General features: G+C 45.4%; 21 non-coding genes across 21 annotated transcripts; all 21 read left to right on the top strand.

Moving 5' to 3' along the window:
* Nucleotides 1–408: 408 nt before the first annotated feature.
* On the top strand, nt 409–481 carry TRNAV-UAC (transfer RNA valine (anticodon UAC)). The gene has a single exon. It is a non-coding gene; the product is annotated as a tRNA-Val (tRNA).
* A 785-nt stretch (nt 482–1,266) lies between these two features.
* TRNAV-AAC (transfer RNA valine (anticodon AAC)) lies at nt 1,267–1,339 on the top strand. The gene has a single exon. It is a non-coding gene; the product is annotated as a tRNA-Val (tRNA).
* Nucleotides 1,340–1,450: 111 nt separating this feature from the next.
* Nucleotides 1,451–1,521, top strand: TRNAV-UAC (transfer RNA valine (anticodon UAC)). The gene has a single exon. It is a non-coding gene; the product is annotated as a tRNA-Val (tRNA).
* Nucleotides 1,522–2,505: 984 nt separating this feature from the next.
* Nucleotides 2,506–2,578, top strand: TRNAV-UAC (transfer RNA valine (anticodon UAC)). The gene has a single exon. It is a non-coding gene; the product is annotated as a tRNA-Val (tRNA).
* A 785-nt stretch (nt 2,579–3,363) lies between these two features.
* TRNAV-AAC (transfer RNA valine (anticodon AAC)) lies at nt 3,364–3,436 on the top strand. The gene has a single exon. It is a non-coding gene; the product is annotated as a tRNA-Val (tRNA).
* A 111-nt stretch (nt 3,437–3,547) lies between these two features.
* On the top strand, nt 3,548–3,618 carry TRNAV-UAC (transfer RNA valine (anticodon UAC)). Its single transcript has one exon. It is a non-coding gene; the product is annotated as a tRNA-Val (tRNA).
* A 984-nt stretch (nt 3,619–4,602) lies between these two features.
* TRNAV-UAC (transfer RNA valine (anticodon UAC)) lies at nt 4,603–4,675 on the top strand. Its single transcript has one exon. It is a non-coding gene; the product is annotated as a tRNA-Val (tRNA).
* A 2,009-nt stretch (nt 4,676–6,684) lies between these two features.
* TRNAV-UAC (transfer RNA valine (anticodon UAC)) lies at nt 6,685–6,755 on the top strand. Its single transcript has one exon. It is a non-coding gene; the product is annotated as a tRNA-Val (tRNA).
* Nucleotides 6,756–7,540: 785 nt separating this feature from the next.
* On the top strand, nt 7,541–7,613 carry TRNAV-AAC (transfer RNA valine (anticodon AAC)). The gene has a single exon. It is a non-coding gene; the product is annotated as a tRNA-Val (tRNA).
* A 111-nt stretch (nt 7,614–7,724) lies between these two features.
* Nucleotides 7,725–7,797, top strand: TRNAV-UAC (transfer RNA valine (anticodon UAC)). The gene has a single exon. It is a non-coding gene; the product is annotated as a tRNA-Val (tRNA).
* Nucleotides 7,798–8,766: 969 nt separating this feature from the next.
* TRNAV-UAC (transfer RNA valine (anticodon UAC)) lies at nt 8,767–8,837 on the top strand. Its single transcript has one exon. It is a non-coding gene; the product is annotated as a tRNA-Val (tRNA).
* Nucleotides 8,838–9,806: 969 nt separating this feature from the next.
* On the top strand, nt 9,807–9,879 carry TRNAV-UAC (transfer RNA valine (anticodon UAC)). The gene has a single exon. It is a non-coding gene; the product is annotated as a tRNA-Val (tRNA).
* Nucleotides 9,880–10,849: 970 nt separating this feature from the next.
* On the top strand, nt 10,850–10,922 carry TRNAV-UAC (transfer RNA valine (anticodon UAC)). The gene has a single exon. It is a non-coding gene; the product is annotated as a tRNA-Val (tRNA).
* A 970-nt stretch (nt 10,923–11,892) lies between these two features.
* On the top strand, nt 11,893–11,965 carry TRNAV-UAC (transfer RNA valine (anticodon UAC)). Its single transcript has one exon. It is a non-coding gene; the product is annotated as a tRNA-Val (tRNA).
* A 969-nt stretch (nt 11,966–12,934) lies between these two features.
* Nucleotides 12,935–13,007, top strand: TRNAV-UAC (transfer RNA valine (anticodon UAC)). The gene has a single exon. It is a non-coding gene; the product is annotated as a tRNA-Val (tRNA).
* A 2,010-nt stretch (nt 13,008–15,017) lies between these two features.
* On the top strand, nt 15,018–15,090 carry TRNAV-UAC (transfer RNA valine (anticodon UAC)). The gene has a single exon. It is a non-coding gene; the product is annotated as a tRNA-Val (tRNA).
* Nucleotides 15,091–17,129: 2,039 nt separating this feature from the next.
* Nucleotides 17,130–17,200, top strand: TRNAV-UAC (transfer RNA valine (anticodon UAC)). Its single transcript has one exon. It is a non-coding gene; the product is annotated as a tRNA-Val (tRNA).
* A 2,009-nt stretch (nt 17,201–19,209) lies between these two features.
* On the top strand, nt 19,210–19,280 carry TRNAV-UAC (transfer RNA valine (anticodon UAC)). Its single transcript has one exon. It is a non-coding gene; the product is annotated as a tRNA-Val (tRNA).
* Nucleotides 19,281–20,065: 785 nt separating this feature from the next.
* TRNAV-AAC (transfer RNA valine (anticodon AAC)) lies at nt 20,066–20,138 on the top strand. The gene has a single exon. It is a non-coding gene; the product is annotated as a tRNA-Val (tRNA).
* Nucleotides 20,139–20,249: 111 nt separating this feature from the next.
* On the top strand, nt 20,250–20,322 carry TRNAV-UAC (transfer RNA valine (anticodon UAC)). Its single transcript has one exon. It is a non-coding gene; the product is annotated as a tRNA-Val (tRNA).
* Nucleotides 20,323–21,292: 970 nt separating this feature from the next.
* On the top strand, nt 21,293–21,365 carry TRNAV-UAC (transfer RNA valine (anticodon UAC)). The gene has a single exon. It is a non-coding gene; the product is annotated as a tRNA-Val (tRNA).
* The last annotated feature ends 67 nt before the right edge of the window (nt 21,366–21,432 follow it).

Raw genomic sequence — 21,432 nt, 5'->3', positions numbered from 1 at the left:
CATGACTCAGTGTATCTTGCCAGTACTGGCTGTTTTCAGCATGTTCTTTGCATCAAGCTAGGCATCTGAGATGGGCTTTCTTCCTTGTTTTCTTCATTACCCAAGAGTATAACTTGCAAGGACGGTAAACTGGACTCAGGTTATCAAATAGCCAGAAACAAAAAATAGCTAATATGGTGAACCCAACCTCCGACCACCCAACCCGCAAAAATCCATCAAGGTGGGTTTCTGTAGTGTAGTGGTTATCACGTTCGCCTAACATGCGAAAGGTCCCCGGTTCGAAACTGGGCAGAAACACTGTGCACATGCTAGTGATTTTTGCCACAGTCACTTTCAGCTGCCTTATTCACCCATCGTACATTAACATAGACTTTCGGTTTGCAAGACATAGCTGAGCTGTGAAAATGGGTTTCTGTAGTGTAGTGGTTATCACGTTCGCCTTACACGCGAAAGGTCCCCGGTTCGAAACCGGGCAGAAACAGTGCTTACCTTTAACTTTTTCACAGTCAGGCAAACTCAAAGCTCTTGCCACGCCTTGCCCCTCTGGCAGCCGTACGTGAAATCTGTCAATAGAAAGCACAGTTTAGGTGCAACACCTTGAACGGGAGCTCTTTTTCTTCACTCTTTGTGAGTCAACCAGGAGAACCTGAAGACCCTAGCCTGAAGATGTTAGGTGAGTTGGTTTGCTGGTCCTACATAGGTAAAGTTTTGCTGCAGTGCCTATAGTGCAAATTCTGTATGAGCTGACCAGCAATACCTGCTGACCATTGCTGTAAGTGTTTAGGCAAACTTCTTTTCTGGACCCAAAGGCAATTGGAATGTGGACTTTGGTTCTCCAGCTTAGTCAGCTGAGCTGAAAAACCTGACCATCGCTGTAAGTGTTTAGTGATTAGGCAAACTTCATTTCTGGACCCAAAGTCATTTGGAATGTGGACTTTGGTTCTCCTGCTTAGTCACCTGAGCTGGAGAACCTGACGACCATTGGTGTATGTTTTCAGCTGACCTGGTGATAAAAGTGTGTGGAAAAGCTAGAGGTGATATCCATGACTCAGTGTATCTTGCCAGTACTGGCTGTTTTCAGCATGTTCTTTGCATCAAGTTAGGCATCTGAGATGGGCTTTCTTCCTTGTTTTCTTCATTACCCAAGAGTATAACTTGCAAGGACGGTAAACTGGACTCAGGTTATCAAATAGCCAGAAACAAAAAATAGCTAATATGGTGAACCCAACCTCCGACCACCCAACCCGCAAAAATCCATCAAGGTGGGTTTCTGTAGTGTAGTGGTTATCACGTTCGCCTAACACGCGAAAGGTCCCCGGTTCGAAACCGGGCAGAAACACTGTGCACATGCTAGTGATTTTTGCCACAGTCACTTTCAGCTGCCTTATTCACCCATCGTACATTAACATAGACTTTCGGTTTGCAAAACACAGCTGAACTGTGAAAATGGGTTTCTGTAGTGTAGGTTATCACGTTCGCCTTACACGCGAAAGGTCCCCGGTTCGAAACCGGGCAGAAACAGTGCTTACCTTTAACTTTTTCACAGTCAGGCAAACTCAAAGCTCTTGCCACGCCTTGCCCCTCTGGCAGCCGTACGTGAAATCTGTCAATAGAAAGCACAGTTTAGGTGCAACACCTTGAACGGGAGCTCTTTTTCTTCACTCTTTGTGAGTCAACCAGGAGAACCTGAAGACCCTAGCCTGAAGATGTTAGGTGAGTTGGTTTGCTGGTCCTACATAGGTAAAGTTTTGCTGCAGTTCCTATAGTGCAAATTCTGTATGAGCTGACCAGCAATACCTGCTGACCATTGCTGTAAGTGTTTAGGCAAACTTCTTTTCTGGACCCAAAGGCAATTGGAATGTGGACTTTGGTTCTCCAGCTTAGTCAGCTGAGCTGAAAAACCTGACCATCGCTGTAAGTGTTTAGTGATTAGGCAAACTTCTTTTCTGGACCCAAAGGCATTTGGAATGTGAACTTTGGCTCTCATGCTTAGTCACCTGAGCTGGAAAACCTGACGACCATTGGTGTATGTTTTCAGCTGACCTGGTGATAAAAGTGTGTGGAAAAGCTAGAGGTGATATCCATGACTCAGTGTATCTTGCCAGTACTGGCTGTTTTCAGCATGTTCTTTGCATCAAGCTAGGCATCTGAGATGGGCTTTCTTCCTTGTTTTCTTCATTACCCAAGAGTATAACTTGCAAGGACGGTAAACTGGACTCAGGTTATCAAATAGCCAGAAACAAAAAATAGCTAATATGGTGAACCCAACCTCCGACCACCCAACCTCCGACCACCCAACCTGCAAAAATCCATCAAGGTGGGTTTCTGTAGTGTAGTGGTTATCACGTTCGCCTAACATGCGAAAGGTCCCCGGTTCGAAACCGGGCAGAAACACTGTGCACATGCTAGTGATTTTTGCCACAGTCACTTTCAGCTGCCTTATTCACCCATCGTACATTAACATAGACTTTCGGTTTGCAAGACATAGCTGAGCTGTGAAAATGGGTTTCTGTAGTGTAGTGGTTATCACGTTCGCCTTACACGCGAAAGGTCCCCGGTTCGAAACCGGGCTGAAACAGTGCTTAGCTTTAACTTTTTCACAGTCAGGCAAACTCAAAGCTCTTGCCACGCCTTGCCCCTCTGGCAGCCGTACGTGAAATCTGTCAATAGAAAGCACAGTTTAGGTGCAACACCTTGAACGGGAGCTCTTTTTCTTCACTCTTTGTGAGTCAACCAGGAGAACCTGAAGACCCTAGCCTGAAGATGTTAGGTGAGTTGGTTTGCTGGTCCTACATAGGTAAAGTTTTGCTGCAGTGCCTATAGTGCAAATTCTGTATGAGCTGACCAGCAATACCTGCTGACCATTGCTGTAAGTGTTTAGGCAAACTTCTTTTCTGGACCCAAAGGCAATTGGAATGTGGACTTTGGTTCTCCAGCTTAGTCAGCTGAGCTGAAAAACCTGACCATCGCTGTAAGTGTTTAGTGATTAGGCAAACTTCATTTCTGGACCCAAAGTCATTTGGAATGTGGACTTTGGTTCTCCTGCTTAGTCACCTGAGCTGGAGAACCTGACGACCATTGGTGTATGTTTTCAGCTGACCTGGTGATAAAAGTGTGTGGAAAAGCTAGAGGTGATATCCATGACTCAGTGTATCTTGCCAGTACTGGCTGTTTTCAGCATGTTCTTTGCATCAAGTTAGGCATCTGAGATGGGCTTTCTTCCTTGTTTTCTTCATTACCCAAGAGTATAACTTGCAAGGACGGTAAACTGGACTCAGGTTATCAAATAGCCAGAAACAAAAAATAGCTAATATGGTGAACCCAACCTCCGACCACCCAACCCGCAAAAATCCATCAAGGTGGGTTTCTGTAGTGTAGTGGTTATCACGTTCGCCTAACACGCGAAAGGTCCCCGGTTCGAAACCGGGCAGAAACACTGTGCACATGCTAGTGATTTTTGCCACAGTCACTTTCAGCTGCCTTATTCACCCATCGTACATTAACATAGACTTTCGGTTTGCAAAACACAGCTGAACTGTGAAAATGGGTTTCTGTAGTGTAGGTTATCACGTTCGCCTTACACGCGAAAGGTCCCCGGTTCGAAACCGGGCAGAAACAGTGCTTACCTTTAACTTTTTCACAGTCAGGCAAACTCAAAGCTCTTGCCACGCCTTGCCCCTCTGGCAGCCGTACGTGAAATCTGTCAATAGAAAGCACAGTTTAGGTGCAACACCTTGAACGGGAGCTCTTTTTCTTCACTCTTTGTGAGTCAACCAGGAGAACCTGAAGACCCTAGCCTGAAGATGTTAGGTGAGTTGGTTTGCTGGTCCTACATAGGTAAAGTTTTGCTGCAGTTCCTATAGTGCAAATTCTGTATGAGCTGACCAGCAATACCTGCTGACCATTGCTGTAAGTGTTTAGGCAAACTTCTTTTCTGGACCCAAAGGCAATTGGAATGTGGACTTTGGTTCTCCAGCTTAGTCAGCTGAGCTGAAAAACCTGACCATCGCTGTAAGTGTTTAGTGATTAGGCAAACTTCTTTTCTGGACCCAAAGGCATTTGGAATGTGAACTTTGGCTCTCATGCTTAGTCACCTGAGCTGGAAAACCTGACGACCATTGGTGTATGTTTTCAGCTGACCTGGTGATAAAAGTGTGTGGAAAAGCTAGAGGTGATATCCATGACTCAGTGTATCTTGCCAGTACTGGCTGTTTTCAGCATGTTCTTTGCATCAAGCTAGGCATCTGAGATGGGCTTTCTTCCTTGTTTTCTTCATTACCCAAGAGTATAACTTGCAAGGACGGTAAACTGGACTCAGGTTATCAAATAGCCAGAAACAAAAAATAGCTAATATGGTGAACCCAACCTCCGACCACCCAACCTCCGACCACCCAACCTGCAAAAATCCATCAAGGTGGGTTTCTGTAGTGTAGTGGTTATCACGTTCGCCTAACATGCGAAAGGTCCCCGGTTCGAAACCGGGCAGAAACACTGTGCACATGCTAGTGATTTTTGCCACAGTCACTTTCAGCTGCCTTATTCACCCATCGTACATTAACATAGACTTTCGGTTTGCAAGACATAGCTGAGCTGTGAAAATGGGTTTCTGTAGTGTAGTGGTTATCACGTTCGCCTTACACGCGAAAGGTCCCCGGTTCGAAACCGGGCAGAAACAGTGCTTACCTTTAACTTTTTCACAGTCAGGCAAACTCAAAGCTCTTGCCACGCCTTGCCCCTCTGGCAGCCGTACGTGAAATCTGTCAATAGAAAGCACAGTTTAGGTGCAACACCTTGAACGGGAGCTCTTTTTCTTCACTCTTTGTGAGTCAACCAGGAGAACCTGAAGACCCTAGCCTGAAGATGTTAGGTGAGTTGGTTTGCTGGTCCTACATAGGTAAAGTTTTGCTGCAGTGCCTATAGTGCAAATTCTGTATGAGCTGACCAGCAATACCTGCTGACCATTGCTGTAAGTGTTTAGGCAAACTTCTTTTCTGGACCCAAAGGCAATTGGAATGTGGACTTTGGTTCTCCAGCTTAGTCAGCTGAGCTGAAAAACCTGACCATCGCTGTAAGTGTTTAGTGATTAGGCAAACTTCATTTCTGGACCCAAAGTCATTTGGAATGTGGACTTTGGTTCTCCTGCTTAGTCACCTGAGCTGGAGAACCTGACGACCATTGGTGTATGTTTTCAGCTGACCTGGTGATAAAAGTGTGTGGAAAAGCTAGAGGTGATATCCATGACTCAGTGTATCTTGCCAGTACTGGCTGTTTTCAGCATGTTCTTTGCATCAAGTTAGGCATCTGAGATGGGCTTTCTTCCTTGTTTTCTTCATTACCCAAGAGTATAACTTGCAAGGACGGTAAACTGGACTCAGGTTATCAAATAGCCAGAAACAAAAAATAGCTAATATGGTGAACCCAACCTCCGACCACCCAACCCGCAAAAATCCATCAAGGTGGGTTTCTGTAGTGTAGTGGTTATCATGTTCGCCTAACACGCGAAAGGTCCCCGGTTCGAAACCGGGCAGAAACACTGTGCACATGCTAGTGATTTTTGCCACAGTCACTTTCAGCTGCCTTATTCACCCATCGTACATTAACATAGACTTTCGGTTTGCAAGGCACAGCTGAACTGTGAAAATGGGTTTCTGTAGTGTAGGTTATCACGTTCGCCTTACACGTGAAAGGTTCCTGGTTCGAAACCGGGCAGAAACAGTGCTTACCTTTAACTTTTTCACAGTCAGGCAAACTCAAAGCTCTTGCCACGCCTTGCCCCTCTGGCAGCCGTACGTGAAATCTGTCAATAGAAAGCACAGTTTAGGTGCAACACCTTGAACGGGAGCTCTTTTTCTTCACTCTTTGTGAGTCAACCAGGAGAACCTGAAGACCCTAGCCTGAAGATGTTAGGTGAGTTGGTTTGCTGGTCCTACATAGGTAAAGTTTTGCTGCAGTGCCTATAGTGCAAATTCTGTATGAGCTGACCAGCAATACCTGCTGACCATTGCTGTAAGTGTTTAGGCAAACTTCTTTTCTGGACCCAAAGGCAATTGGAATGTGGACTTTGGTTCTCCAGCTTAGTCAGCTGAGCTGAAAAACCTGACCATCGCTGTAAGTGTTTAGTGATTAGGCAAACTTCATTTCTGGACCCAAAGTCATTTGCAATGTGGACTTTGGTTCTCCTGCTTAGTCACCTGAGCTGGAGAACCTGACGACCATTGGTGTATGTTTTCAGCTGACCTGGTGATAAAAGTGTGTGGAAAAGCTAGAGGTGATATCCATGACTCAGTGTATCTTGCCAGTACTGGCTGTTTTCAGCATGTTCTTTGCATCAAGTTAGGCATCTGAGATGGGCTTTCTTCCTTGTTTTCTTCATTACCCAAGAGTATAACTTGCAAGGACGGTAAACTGGACTCAGGTTATCAAATAGCCAGAAACAAAAAATAGCTAATATGGTGACCCCAACCTCCGACCACCCAACCCGCAAAAATCCATCAAGGTGGGTTTCTGTAGTGTAGTGGTTATCACGTTTGCCTAACACGCGAAAAGTCCCTGGTTCGAAACCGGGCAGAAACACTGTGCACATGCTAGTGATTTTTGCCACAGTCACTTTCAGCTGCCTTATTCACCCATCGTACATTAACATAGACTTTCGGTTTGCAAGACACAGCTGAACTGTGAAAATGGGTTTCTGTAGTGTAGGTTATCACGTTCGCCTTACACGCGAAAGGTCCCCAGTTCGAAACTGGGCAGAAACAGTGCTTACCTTTAACTTTTTCACAGTCAGGCAAACTCAAAGCTCTTGCCACGCCTTGCCCCTCTGGCAGCCGTACGTGAAATCTGTCAATAGAAAGCACAGTTTAGGTGCAACACCTTGAACGGGAGCACTTTTTCTTCACTCTTTGTGAGTCAACCAGGAGAACCTGAAGACCCTAGCCTGAAGATGTTAGGTGAGTTGGTTTGCTGGTCCTACATAGGTAAAGTTTTGCTGCAGTGCCTATAGTACAAATTCTGTATGAGCTGACCAGCAATACCTGCTGACCATAGCTGTAAGTGTTTAGGCAAACTTCTTTTCTGGACCCAAAGGCAATTGGAATGTGGACTTTGGTTCTCCAGCTTAGTCAGCTGAGCTGAAAAACCTGACCATCGCTGTAAGTGTTTAGTGATTAGGCAAACTTCTTTTCTGGACCCAAAGGCATTTGGAATGTGAACTTTGGTTCTCATGCTTAGTCACCTGAGCTGGAAAACCTGACGACCATTGGTGTATGTTTTCAGCTGACCTGGTGATAAAAGTGTGTGGAAAAGCTAGAGGTGATATCCATGACTCAGTGTATCTTACCAGTACTGGCTGTTTTCAGCATGTTCTTTGCATCAAGTTAGGCATCTGAGATGGGCTTTCTTCCTTGTTTTCTTCATTACCCAAGAGTATAATTTGCATGGACGGTAAACTGGACTCAGGTTATCAAATAGCCAGAAACAAAAAATAGCTAATATGGTGAACCCAACCTCCGACCACCCAACCCGTAAAAATCCATCAAGGTGAGTTTCTGTAGTGTAGTGGTTATCACGTTCGCCTAACACGCGAAAGGTCCCCGGTTCGAAACCGGGCAGAAACACTGTGCACATGCTAGTGATTTTTGCCACAGTCACTTTCAGCTGCCTTATTCACCCATCGTACATTAACGTAGACTTTCGGTTTGCAAGACACAGCTGAGCTGTGAAAATGGGTTTCTGTAGTGTAGTGGTTATCACATTCGCCTTACACGCGAAAGGTCCCCGGTTCGAAACCGGGCAGAAACAGTGCTTACCTTTAACTTTTTCACAGTCAGGCAAACTCAAAGCTCTTGCCACGCCTTGCCCCTCTGGCAGCCGTACGTGAAATCTGTCAATAGAAAGCACAGTTTAGGTGCAACACCTTGAACGGGAGCTCTTTTTCTTCACTCTTTGTGAGTCAACCAGGAGAACCTGAAGACCCTAGCCTGAAGATGTTAGGGGAGTTGGTTTGCTGGTCCTACATAGGTAAAGTTTTGCTGCAGTGCCTATAGTGCAAATTCTGTATGAGCTCACCAGCAATACCTGCTGACCATTGCTGTAAGTGTTTAGGCAAACTTCTTTTCTGGACCCAAAGGCAATTGGAATGTGGACTTTGGTTCTCCAGCTTAGTCAGCTGAGCTGAAAAACCTGACCATCGCTGTAAGTGTTTAGTGATTAGGCAAACTTCATTTCTGGACCCAAAGTCATTTGCAATGTGGACTTTGGTTCTCCTGCTTAGTCACCTGAGCTGGAGAACCTGACGACCATTGGTGTATGTTTTCAGCTGACCTGGTGATAAAAGTGTGTGGAAAAGCTAGAGGTGATATCCATGACTCAGTGTATCTTGCCAGTACTGGCTGTTTTCAGCATGTTCTTTGCATCAAGTTAGGCATCTGAGATGGGCTTTCTTCCTTGTTTTCTTCATTACCCAAGAGTATAACTTGCAAGGACGGTAAACTGGACTCAGGTTATCAAATAGCCAGAAACAAAAAATAGCTAATATGGTGACCCCAACCTCCGACCACCCAACCCGCAAAAATCCATCAAGGTGGGTTTCTGTAGTGTAGTGGTTATCACGTTTGCCTAACACGCGAAAAGTCCCCGGTTCGAAACCGGGCAGAAACACTGTGCACATGCTAGTGATTTTTGCCACAGTCACTTTCAGCTGCCTTATTCACCCATCGTACATTAACATAGACTTTCGGTTTGCAAGACACAGCTGAACTGTGAAAATGGGTTTCTGTAGTGTAGGTTATCACGTTCGCCTTACACGCGAAAGGTCCCCAGTTCGAAACTGGGCAGAAACAGTGCTTACCTTTAACTTTTTCACAGTCAGGCAAACTCAAAGCTCTTGCCACGCCTTGCCCCTCTGGCAGCCGTACGTGAAATCTGTCAATAGAAAGCACAGTTTAGGTGCAACACCTTGAACGGGAGCACTTTTTCTTCACTCTTTGTGAGTCAACCAGGAGAACCTGAAGACCCTAGCCTGAAGATGTTAGGTGAGTTGGTTTGCTGGTCCTACATAGGTAAAGTTTTGCTGCAGTGCCTATAGTACAAATTCTGTATGAGCTGACCAGCAATACCTGCTGACCATAGCTGTAAGTGTTTAGGCAAACTTCTTTTCTGGACCCAAAGGCAATTGGAATGTGGACTTTGGTTCTCCAGCTTAGTCAGCTGAGCTGAAAAACCTGACCATCGCTGTAAGTGTTTAGTGATTAGGCAAACTTCTTTTCTGGACCCAAAGGCATTTGGAATGTGAACTTTGGTTCTCATGCTTAGTCACCTGAGCTGGAAAACCTGACGACCATTGGTGTATGTTTTCAGCTGACCTGGTGATAAAAGTGTGTGGAAAAGCTAGAGGTGATATCCATGACTCAGTGTATCTTACCAGTACTGGCTGTTTTCAGCATGTTCTTTGCATCAAGTTAGGCATCTGAGATGGGCTTTCTTCCTTGTTTTCTTCATTACCCAAGAGTATAATTTGCATGGACGGTAAACTGGACTCAGGTTATCAAATAGCCAGAAACAAAAAATAGCTAATATGGTGAACCCAACCTCCGACCACCCAACCCGTAAAAATCCATCAAGGTGAGTTTCTGTAGTGTAGTGGTTATCACGTTCGCCTAACACGCGAAAGGTCCCTGGTTTGAAACCGGGCAGAAACACTGTGCACATGCTAGTGATTTTTGCCACAGTCACTTTCAGCTGCCTTATTCACCCATCGTACATTAACGTAGACTTTCGGTTTGCAAGACACAGCTGAGCTGTGAAAATGGGTTTCTGTAGTGTAGTGGTTATCACGTTCGCCTTACACGCGAAAGGTCCCCGGTTCGAAACCGGGCAGAAACAGTGCTTACCTTTAACTTTTTCACAGTCAGGCAAACTCAAAGCTCTTGCCACGCCTTGCCCCTCTGGCAGCCGTACGTGAAATCTGTCAATAGAAAGCACAGTTTAGGTGCAACACCTTGAACGGGAGCTCTTTTTCTTCACTCTTTGTGAGTCAACCAGGAGAACCTGAAGACCCTAGCCTGAAGATGTTAGGGGAGTTGGTTTGCTGGTCCTACATAGGTAAAGTTTTGCTGCAGTGCCTATAGTGCAAATTCTGTATGAGCTCACCAGCAATACCTGCTGACCATTGCTGTAAGTGTTTAGGCAAACTTCTTTTCTGGACCCAAAGGCAATTGGAATGTGGACTTTGGTTCTCCAGCTTAGTCAGCTGAGCTGAAAAACCTGACCATCGCTGTAAGTGTTTAGTGATTAGGCAAACTTCTTTTCTGGACCCAAAGGCATTTGGAATGTGGACTTTGGTTCTCATGCTTAGTCACTTGAGCTGGAAAACCTGACGACCATTGGTGTATGTTTTCAGCTGACCTGGTGATAAAAGTGTGTGGAAAAGCTAGAGGTGATATCCATGACTCAGTGTATCTTGCCAGTACTGGCTGTTTTCAGCATGTTCTTTGCATCAAGTTAGTCATCTGAGATGGGCTTTCTTCCTTGTTTTCTTCATTACCCAAGAGTATAACTTGCAAGGACGGTAAACTGGACTCAGGTTATCAAATAGCCAGAAACAAAAAAATAGCTAATATGGTGAACCCAACCTCCGACCACCCAACCCGCAAAAATCCATCAAGGTGGGTTTCTGTAGTGTAGTGGTTATCATGTTCGCCTAACACGCGAAAGGTCCCCGGTTCGAAACCGGGCAGAAACACTGTGCACATGCTAGTGATTTTTGCCACAGTCACTTTCAGCTGCCTTATTCACCCATCGTACATTAACATAGACTTTCGGTTTGCAAGACATAGCTGAGCTGTGAAAATGGGTTTCTGTAGTGTAGTGGTTATCACGTTCGCCTTACACGCGAAAGGTCCCCGGTTCGAAACCGGGCAGAAACAGTGCTTACCTTTAACTTTTTCACAGTCAGGCAAACTCAAAGCTCTTGCCACGCCTTGCCCCTCTGGCAGCCGTACGTGAAATCTGTCAATAGAAAGCACAGTTTAGGTGCAACACCTTGAACGGGAGCTCTTTTTCTTCACTCTTTGTGAGTCAACCAGGAGAACCTGAAGACCCTAGCCTGAAGATGTTAGGGGAGTTGGTTTGCTGGTCCTACATAGGTAAAGTTTTGCTGCAGTGCCTATAGTGCAAATTCTGTATGAGCTCACCAGCAATACCTGCTGACCATTGCTGTAAGTGTTTAGGCAAACTTCTTTTCTGGACCCAAAGGCAATTGGAATGTGGACTTTGGTTCTCCAGCTTAGTCAGCTGAGCTGAAAAACCTGACCATCGCTGTAAGTGTTTAGTGATTAGGCAAACTTCTTTTCTGGACCCAAAGGCATTTGGAATGTGGACTTTGGTTCTCATGCTTAGTCACTTGAGCTGGAAAACCTGACGACCATTGGTGTATGTTTTCAGCTGACCTGGTGATAAAAGTGTGTGGAAAAGCTAGAGGTGATATCCATGACTCAGTGTATCTTGCCAGTACTGGCTGTTTTCAGCATGTTCTTTGCATCAAGTTAGTCATCTGAGATGGGCTTTCTTCCTTGTTTTCTTCATTACCCAAGAGTATAACTTGCAAGGACGGTAAACTGGACTCAGGTTATCAAATAGCCAGAAACAAAAAAATAGCTAATATGGTGAACCCAACCTCCGACCACCCAACCCGCAAAAATCCATCAAGGTGGGTTTCTGTAGTGTAGTGGTTATCATGTTCGCCTAACACGCGAAAGGTCCCCGGTTCGAAACCGGGCAGAAACACTGTGCACATGCTAGTGATTTTTGCCACAGTCACTTTCAGCTGCCTTATTCACCCATCGTACATTAACATAGACTTTCGGTTTGCAAGACATAGCTGAGCTGTGAAAATGGGTTTCTGTAGTGTAGTGGTTATCACGTTCGCCTTACACGCGAAAGGTCCCCGGTTCGAAACCGGGCAGAAACAGTGCTTACCTTTAACTTTTTCACAGTCAGGCAAACTCAAAGCTCTTGCCACGCCTTGCCCCTCTGGCAGCCGTACGTGAAATCTGTCAATAGAAAGCACAGTTTAGGTGCAACACCTTGAACGGGAGCTCTTTTTCTTCACTCTTTGTGAGTCAACCAGGAGAACCTGAAGACCCTAGCCTGAAGATGTTAGGTGAGTTGGTTTGCTGGTCCTACATAGGTAAAGTTTTGCTGCAGTGCCTATAGTGCAAATTCTGTATGAGCTGACCAGCAATACCTGCTGACCATTGCTGTAAGTGTTTAGGCAAACTTCTTTTCTGGACCCAAAGGCAATTGGAATGTGGACTTTGGTTCTCCAGCTTAGTCAGCTGAGCTGAAAAACCTGACCATCGCTGTAAGTGTTTAGTGATTAGGCAAACTTCTTTTCTGGACCCAAAGGCATTTGGAATGTGAACTTTGGTTCTCATGCTTAGTCACCTGAGCTGGAAAACCTGACGACCATTGGTGTATGTTTTCAGCTGACCTGGTGATAAAAGTGTGTGGAAAAGCTAGAGGTGATATCCATGACTCAGTGTATCTTGCCAGTACTGGCTGTTTTCAGCATGTTCTTTGCATCAAGTTAGGCATCTGAGATGGGCTTTCTTCCTTGTTTTCTTCATTACCCAAGAGTATAATATGCAAGGACGGTAAACTGGACTCAGGTTATCAAATAGCCAGAAACAAAAAATAGCTAATATGGTGAACCCAACCTCCGACCACCCAACCTGCAAAAATCCATCAAGGTGGGTTTCTGTAGTGTAGTGGTTATCACGTTCGCCTAACATGCGAAAGGTCCCCGGTTCGAAACCGGGCAGAAACACTGTGCACATGCTAGTGATTTTTGCCACAGTCACTTTCAGCTGCCTTATTCACCCATCGTACATTAACATAGACTTTCGGTTTGCAAGACATAGCTGAGCTGTGAAAATGGGTTTCTGTAGTGTAGTGGTTATCACGTTCGCCTTACACGCGAAAGGTCCCCGGTTCGAAACCGGGCAGAAACAGTGCTTACCTTTAACTTTTTCACAGTCAGGCAAACTCAAAGCTCTTGCCACGCCTTGCCCCTCTGGCAGCCGTACGTGAAATCTGTCAATAGAAAGCACAGTTTAGGTGCAACACCTTGAACGGGAGCTCTTTTTCTTCACTCTTTGTGAGTCAACCAGGAGAACCTGAAGACCCTAGCCTGAAGATGTTAGGGGAGTTGGTTTGCTGGTCCTACATAGGTAAAGTTTTGCTGCAGTGCCTATAGTGCAAATTCTGTATGAGCTCACCAGCAATACCTGCTGACCATTGCTGTAAGTGTTTAGGCAAACTTCTTTTCTGGACCCAAAGGCAATTGGAATGTGGACTTTGGTTCTCCAGCTTAGTCAGCTGAGCTGAAAAACCTGACCATCGCTGTAAGTGTTTAGTGATTAGGCAAACTTCTTTTCTGGACCCAAAGGCATTTGGAATGTGGACTTTGGTTCTCATGCTTAGTCACTTGAGCTGGAAAACCTGACGACCATTGGTGTATGTTTTCAGCTGACCTGGTGATAAAAGTGTGTGGAAAAGCTAGAGGTGATATCCATGACTCAGTGTATCTTGCCAGTACTGGCTGTTTTCAGCATGTTCTTTGCATCAAGTTAGTCATCTGAGATGGGCTTTCTTCCTTGTTTTCTTCATTACCCAAGAGTATAACTTGCAAGGACGGTAAACTGGACTCAGGTTATCAAATAGCCAGAAACAAAAAAATAGCTAATATGGTGAACCCAACCTCCGACCACCCAACCCGCAAAAATCCATCAAGGTGGGTTTCTGTAGTGTAGTGGTTATCATGTTCGCCTAACACGCGAAAGGTCCCCGGTTCGAAACCGGGCAGAAACACTGTGCACATGCTAGTGATTTTTGCCACAGTCACTTTCAGCTGCCTTATTCACCCATCGTACATTAAGATAGACTTTCGGTTTGCAAGACACAGCTGAACTGTGAAAATGGGTTTCTGTAGTGTAGGTTATCACGTTCGCCTTACACGCGAAAGGTCCCCGGTTCGAAACTGGGCAGAAACAGTGCTTACCTTTAACTTTTTCACAGTCAGGCAAACTCAAAGCTCTTGCCACGCCTTGCCCCTCTGGCAGCCGTACGTGAAATCTGTCAATAGAAAGCACAGTTTAGGTGCAACACCTTGAACGGGAGCTCTTTTTCTTCACTCTTTGTGAGTCAACCAGGAGAACCTGAAGACCCTAGCCTGAAGATGTTAGGTGAGTTGGTTTGCTGGTCCTACATAGGTAGAGTTTTGCTGCAGTGCCTATAGTGCAAATTCTGTATGAGCTGACCAGCAATACCTGCTGACCATTGCTGTAATTGTTTAGGCAAACTTCTTTTCTGGACCCAAAGGCAATTGGAATGTGGACTTTGGTTCTCCAGCTTAGTCAGCTGAGCTGAAAAACCTGACCATCGCTGTAAGTGTTTAGTGATTAGGCAAACTTCTTTTCTGGACCCAAAGGCATTTGGAATGTGAACTTTGGTTCTCATGCTTAGTCACCTGAGCTGGAAAACCTGACGACCATTGGTGTATGTTTTCAGCTGACCTGGTGATAAAAGTGTGTGGAAAAGCTAGAGGTGATATCCATGACTCAGTGTATCTTGCCAGTACTGGCTGTTTTCAGCATGTTCTTTGCATCAAGTTAGGCATCTGAGATGGGCTTTCTTCCTTGTTTTCTTCATTACCCAAGAGTATAACTTGCAAGGACGGTAAACTGGACTCAGGTTATCAAATAGCCAGAAACAAAAAATAGCTAATATGGTGAACCCAACCTCCGACCACCCAACCTGCAAAAATCCATCAAGGTGGGTTTCTGTAGTGTAGTGGTTATCACGTTCGCCTAACATGCGAAAGGTCCCCGGTTCGAAACCGGGCAGAAACACTGTGCACATGCTAGTGATTTTTGCCACAGTCACTTTCAGCTGCCTTATTCACCCATCGTACATTAACATAGACTTTCGGTTTGCAAGACATAGCTGAGCTGTGAAAATGGGTTTCTGTAGTGTAGTGGTTATCACGTTCGCCTTACACGCGAAAGGTCCCCGGTTCGAAACCGGGCAGAAACAGTGCTTACCTTTAACTTTTTCACAGTCAGGCAAACTCAAAGCTCTTGCCACGCCTTGCCCCTCTGGCAGCCGTATGTGAAATCTGTCAATAGAAAGCACAGTTTAGGTGCAACACCTTGAACGGGAGCTCTTTTTCTTCACTCTTTGTGAGTCAACCAGGAGAACCTGAAGACCCTAGCCTGAAGATGTTAGGTGAGTTGGTTTGCTGGTCCTACATAGGTAAAGTTTTGCTGCAGTGCCTATAGTGCAAATTCTGTATGAGCTGACCAGCAATACCTGCTGACCATTGCTGTAAGTGTTTAGGCAAACTTCTTTTCTGGACCCAAAGGCAATTGGAATGTGGACTTTGGTTCTCCAGCTTAGTCAGCTGAGCTGAAAAACCTGACCATCGCTGTAAGTGTTTAGTGATTAGGCAAACTTCATTTCTGGACCCAAAGTCATTTGGAATGTGGACTTTGGTTCTCCTGCTTAGTCACCTGAGCTGGAGAACCTGACGACCATTGGTGTATGTTTTCAGCTGACCTGGTGATAAAAGTGTGTGGAAAAGCTAGAGGTGATATCCATGACTCAGTGTATCTTGCCAGTACTGGCTGTTTTCAGCATGTTCTTTGCATCAAGTTAGGCATCTGAGATGGGCTTTCTTCCTTGTTTTCTTCATTACCCAAGAGTATAACTTGCAAGGACGGTAAACTGGACTCAGGTTATCAAATAGCCAGAAACAAAAAATAGCTAATATGGTGAACCCAACCTCCGACCACCCAACCCGCAAAAATCCATCAAGGTGGGTTTCTGTAGTGTAGTGGTTATCATGTTCGCCTAACACGCGAAAGGTCCCCGGTTCGAAACCGGGCAGAAACACTGTGCACATGCTAGTGATTTTTGCCACAGTCACTTTCAGCTGCCTTATTCACCCATCGTACATTAACATAGACTTTCGGTTTGCAAGGCACAGCTGAACTGTGAAAATGGGTTTCTGTAGTGTAGGTTATCACGTTTGCCTTACACGTGAAAGGTTCCTGGTTCGAAACCGGGCAGAAACAGTGCTTACCTTTAACTTTTTCACAGTCAGGCAAACTCAAAGCTCTTGCCACGCCTTGCCCCTCTGGCAGCCGTACGTGAAATCTGTCAATAGAAAGCACAGTTTAGGTGCAACACCTTGAACGGGAGCTCTTTTTCTTCACTCTTTGTGAGTCAACCAGGAGAACCTGAAGACCCTAGCCTGAAGATGTTAGGTGAGTTGGTTTGCTGGTCCTACATAGGTAAAGTTTTGCTGCAGTGCCTATAGTGCAAATTCTGTATGAGCTGACAAGCAATACCTGCTGACCATTGCTGTAAGTGTTTAGGCAAACTTCTTTTCTGGACCCAAAGGCAATTGGAATGTGGACTTTGGTTCTCCAGCTTAGTCAGCTGAGCTGAAAAACCTGACCATCGCTGTAAGTGTTTAGTGATTAGGCAAACTTCATTTCTGGACCCAAAGTCATTTGGAATGTGGACTTTGGTTCTCCTGCTTAGTCACCTGAGCTGGAGAACCTGACGACCATTGGTGTATGTTTTCAGCTGACCTGGTGATAAAAGTGTGTGGAAAAGCTAGAGGTGATATCCATGACTCAGTGTATCTTGCCAGTACTGGCTGTTTTCAGCATGTTCTTTGCATCAAGTTAGGCATCTGAGATGGGCTTTCTTCCTTGTTTTCTTCATTACCCAAGAGTATAACTTGCAAGGACGGTAAACTGGACTCAGGTTATCAAATAGCCAGAAACAATAAATAGCTAATATGGTCAACCCAACCTCCGACCACCCAACCTCCGACCACCCAACCTCCGACCACCCAACCCGCAAAAATCCATCAAGGTGGGTTTCTGTAGTGTAGTGGTTATCACGTTTGCCTAACACGCGAAAGGTCCCCGGTTCGAAACCGGGCAGAAACACTGTGCACATGCTAGTGATTTTTGCCACAGTCACTTTCAGCTGCCTTATTCACCCATCGTACATTAACATAGACTTTCGGTTTACAAGACACAGCTGAACTGTGAAAATGGGTTTCTGTAGTGTAGGTTATCACGTTCGCCTTACACGCGAAAGGTCCCCAGTTCGAAACTGGGCAGAAACAGTGCTTACCTTTAACTTTTTCACAGTCAGGCAAACTCAAAGCTCTTGCCACGCCTTGCCCCTCTGGCAGCCGTACGTGAAATCTGTCAATAGAAAGCACAGTTTAGGTGCAACACCTTGAACGGGAGCACTTTTTCTTCACTCTTTGTGAGTCAACCAGGAGAACCTGAAGACCCTAGCCTGAAGATGTTAGGTGAGTTGGTTTGCTGGTCCTACATAGGTAAAGTTTTGCTGCAGTGCCTATAGTACAAATTCTGTATGAGCTGACCAGCAATACCTGCTGACCATTGCTGTAAGTGTTTAGGCAAACTTCTTTTCTGGACCCAAAGGCAATTGGAATGTGGACTTTGGTTCTCCAGCTTAGTCAGCTGAGCTGAAAAACCTGACCATCGCTGTAAGTGTTTAGTGATTAGGCAAACTTCATTTCTGGACCCAAAGTCATTTGGAATGTGGACTTTGGTTCTCCTGCTTAGTCACCTGAGCTGGAGAACCTGACGACCATTGGTGTATGTTTTCAGCTGACCTGGTGATAAAAGTGTGTGGAAAAGCTAGAGGTGATATCCATGACTCAGTGTATCTTGCCAGTACTGGCTGTTTTCAGCATGTTCTTTGCATCAAGTTAGGCATCTGAGATGGGCTTTCTTCCTTGTTTTCTTCATTACCCAAGAGTATAACTTGCAAGGACGGTAAACTGGACTCAGGTTATCAAATAGCCAGAAACAAAAAATAGCTAATATGGTGAACCTAACCTCCGACCACCCAACCCGCAAAAATCCATCAAGGTGGGTTTCTGTAGTGTAGTGGTTATCATGTTCGCCTAACACGCGAAAGGTCCCCGGTTCGAAACCGGGCAGAAACACTGTGCACATGCTAGTGATTTTTGCCACAGTCACTTTCAGCTGCCTTATTCACCCATCGTACATTAACATAGACTTTCGGTTTGCAAGGCACAGCTGAACTGTGAAAATGGGTTTCTGTAGTGTAGGTTATCACGTTCGCCTTACACGTGAAAGGTTCCTGGTTCGAAACCGGGCAGAAACAGTGCTTACCTTTAACTTTTTCACAGTCAGGCAAACTCAAAGCTCTTGCCACGCCTTGCCCCTCTGGCAGCCGTACGTGAAATCTGTCAATAGAAAGCACAGTTTAGGTGCAACACCTTGAACGGGAGCTCTTTTTCTTCACTCTTTGTGAGTCAACCAGGAGAACCTGAAGACCCTAGCCTGAAGATGTTAGGTGAGTTGGTTTGCTGGTCCTACATAGGTAAAGTTTTGCTGCAGTGCCTATAGTGCAAATTCTGTATGAGCTGACCAGCAATACCTGCTGACCATTGCTGTAAGTGTTTAGGCAAACTTCTTTTCTGGACCCAAAGGCAATTGGAATGTGGACTTTGGTTCTCCAGCTTAGTCAGCTGAGCTGAAAAACCTGACCATCGCTGTAAGTGTTTAGTGATTAGGCAAACTTCATTTCTGGACCCAAAGTCATTTGCAATGTGGACTTTGGTTCTCCTGCTTAGTCACCTGAGCTGGAGAACCTGACGACCATTGGTGTATGTTTTCAGCTGACCTGGTGATAAAAGTGTGTGGAAAAGCTAGAGGTGATATCCATGACTCAGTGTATCTTGCCAGTACTGGCTGTTTTCAGCATGTTCTTTGCATCAAGTTAGGCATCTGAGATGGGCTTTCTTCCTTGTTTTCTTCATTACCCAAGAGTATAACTTGCAAGGACGGTAAACTGGACTCAGGTTATCAAATAGCCAGAAACAAAAAATAGCTAATATGGTGACCCCAACCTCCGACCACCCAACCCGCAAAAATCCATCAAGGTGGGTTTCTGTAGTGTAGTGGTTATCACGTTTGCCTAACACGCGAAAAGTCCCCGGTTCGAAACCGGGCAGAAACACTGTGCACATGCTAGTGATTTTTGCCACAGTCACTTTCAGCTGCCTTATTCACCCATCGTACATTAACATAGACTTTCGGTTTGCAAGACACAGCTGAACTGTGAAAATGGGTTTCTGTAGTGTAGGTTATCACGTTCGCCTTACACGCGAAAGGTCCCCAGTTCGAAACTGGGCAGAAACAGTGCTTACCTTTAACTTTTTCACAGTCAGGCAAACTCAAAGCTCTTGCCACGCCTTGCCCCTCTGGCAGCCGTACGTGAAATCTGTCAATAGAAAGCACAGTTTAGGTGCAACACCTTGAACGGGAGCACTTTTTCTTCACTCTTTGTGAGTCAACCAGGAGAACCTGAAGACCCTAGCCTGAAGATGTTAGGTGAGTTGGTTTGCTGGTCCTACATAGGTAAAGTTTTGCTGCAGTGCCTATAGTACAAATTCTGTATGAGCTGACCAGCAATACCTGCTGACCATAGCTGTAAGTGTTTAGGCAAACTTCTTTTCTGGACCCAAAGGCAATTGGAATGTGGACTTTGGTTCTCCAGCTTAGTCAGCTGAGCTGAAAAACCTGACCATCGCTGTAAGTGTTTAGTGATTAGGCAAACTTCTTTTCTGGACCCAAAGGCATTTGGAATGTGAACTTTGGTTCTCATGCTTAGTCACCTGAGCTGGAAAACCTGACGACCATTGGTGTATGTTTTCAGCTGACCTGGTGATAAAAGTGTGTGGAAAAGCTAGAGGTGATATCCATGACTCAGTGTATCTTACCAGTACTGGCTGTTTTCAGCATGTTCTTTGCATCAAGTTAGGCATCTGAGATGGGCTTTCTTCCTTGTTTTCTTCATTACCCAAGAGTATAATTTGCATGGACGGTAAACTGGACTCAGGTTATCAAATAGCCAGAAACAAAAAATAGCTAATATGGTGAATCCAACCTCCGACCACCCAACCCGTAAAAATCCATCAAGGTGAGTTTCTGTAGTGTAGTGGTTATCACGTTCGCCTAACACGCGAAAGGTCCCCGGTTCGAAACCGGGCAGAAACACTGTGCACATGCTAGTGATTTTTGCCACAGTCACTTTCAGCTGCCTTATTCACCCATCGTACATTAACGTAGACTTCCGGTTTGCAAGACACAGCTGAGCTGTGAAAATGGGTTTCTGTAGTGTAGTGGTTATCACGTTCGCCTTACACGCGAAAGGTCCCCGGTTCGAAACCGGGCAGAAACAGTGCTTACCTTTAACTTTTTCACAGTCAGGCAAACTCAAAGCTCTTGCCACGCCTTGCCCCTCTGGCAGCCGTACGTGAAATCTGTCAATAGAAAGCACAGTTTAGGTGCAACACCTTGAACGGGAGCTCTTTTTCTTCACTCTTTGTGAGTCAACCAGGAGAACCTGAAGACCCTAGCCTGAAGATGTTAGGGGAGTTGGTTTGCTGGTCCTACATAGGTAAAGTTTTGCTGCAGTGCCTATAGTGCAAATTCTGTATGAGCTCACCAGCAATACCTGCTGACCATTGCTGTAAGTGTTTAGGCAAACTTCTTTTCTGGACCCAAAGGCAATTGGAATGTGGACTTTGGTTCTCCAGCTTAGTCAGCTGAGCTGAAAAACCTGACCATCGCTGTAAGTGTTTAGTGATTAGGCAAACTTCTTTTCTGGACCCAAAGGCATTTGGAATGTGGACTTTGGTTCTCATGCTTAGTCACTTGAGCTGGAAAACCTGACGACCATTGGTGTATGTTTTCAGCTGACCTGGTGATAAAAGTGTGTGGAAAAGCTAGAGGTGATATCCATGACTCAGTGTATCTTGCCAGTACTGGCTGTTTTCAGCATGTTCTTTGCATCAAGTTAGTCATCTGAGATGGGCTTTCTTCCTTGTTTTCTTCATTACCCAAGAGTATAACTTGCAAGGACGGTAAACTGGACTCAGGTTATCAAATAGCCAGAAACAAAAAAATAGCTAATATGGTGAACCCAACCTCCGACCACCCAACCCGCAAAAATCCATCAAGGTGGGTTTCTGTAGTGTAGTGGTTATCATGTTCGCCTAACACGCGAAAGGTCCCCGGTTCGAAACCGGGCAGAAACACTGTGCACATGCTAGTGATTTTTGCCACAGTCACTTTCAGCTGCCTTATTCACCCATCGTACATTAACATAGACTTTCGGTTTGCAAGACATAGCTGAGCTGTGAAAATGGGTTTCTGTAGTGTAGTGGTTATCACGTTCGCCTTACACGCGAAAGGTCCCCGGTTCGAAACCGGGCAGAAACAGTGCTTACCTTTAACTTTTTCACAGTCAGGCAAACTCAAAGCTCTTGCCACGCCTTGCCCCTCTGGC

The sequence above is a fragment of the Lithobates pipiens genome, unplaced genomic scaffold, assembly GCF_037356315.1.
Source record: "Lithobates pipiens isolate NorthernLeopardFrog02 unplaced genomic scaffold, aLitPip1_a1.2 Scaffold_8, whole genome shotgun sequence".
Lineage (NCBI taxonomy): Eukaryota > Metazoa > Chordata > Amphibia > Anura > Ranidae > Lithobates > Lithobates pipiens.
This window is presented reverse-complemented; position numbering and strand designations above follow the sequence as displayed.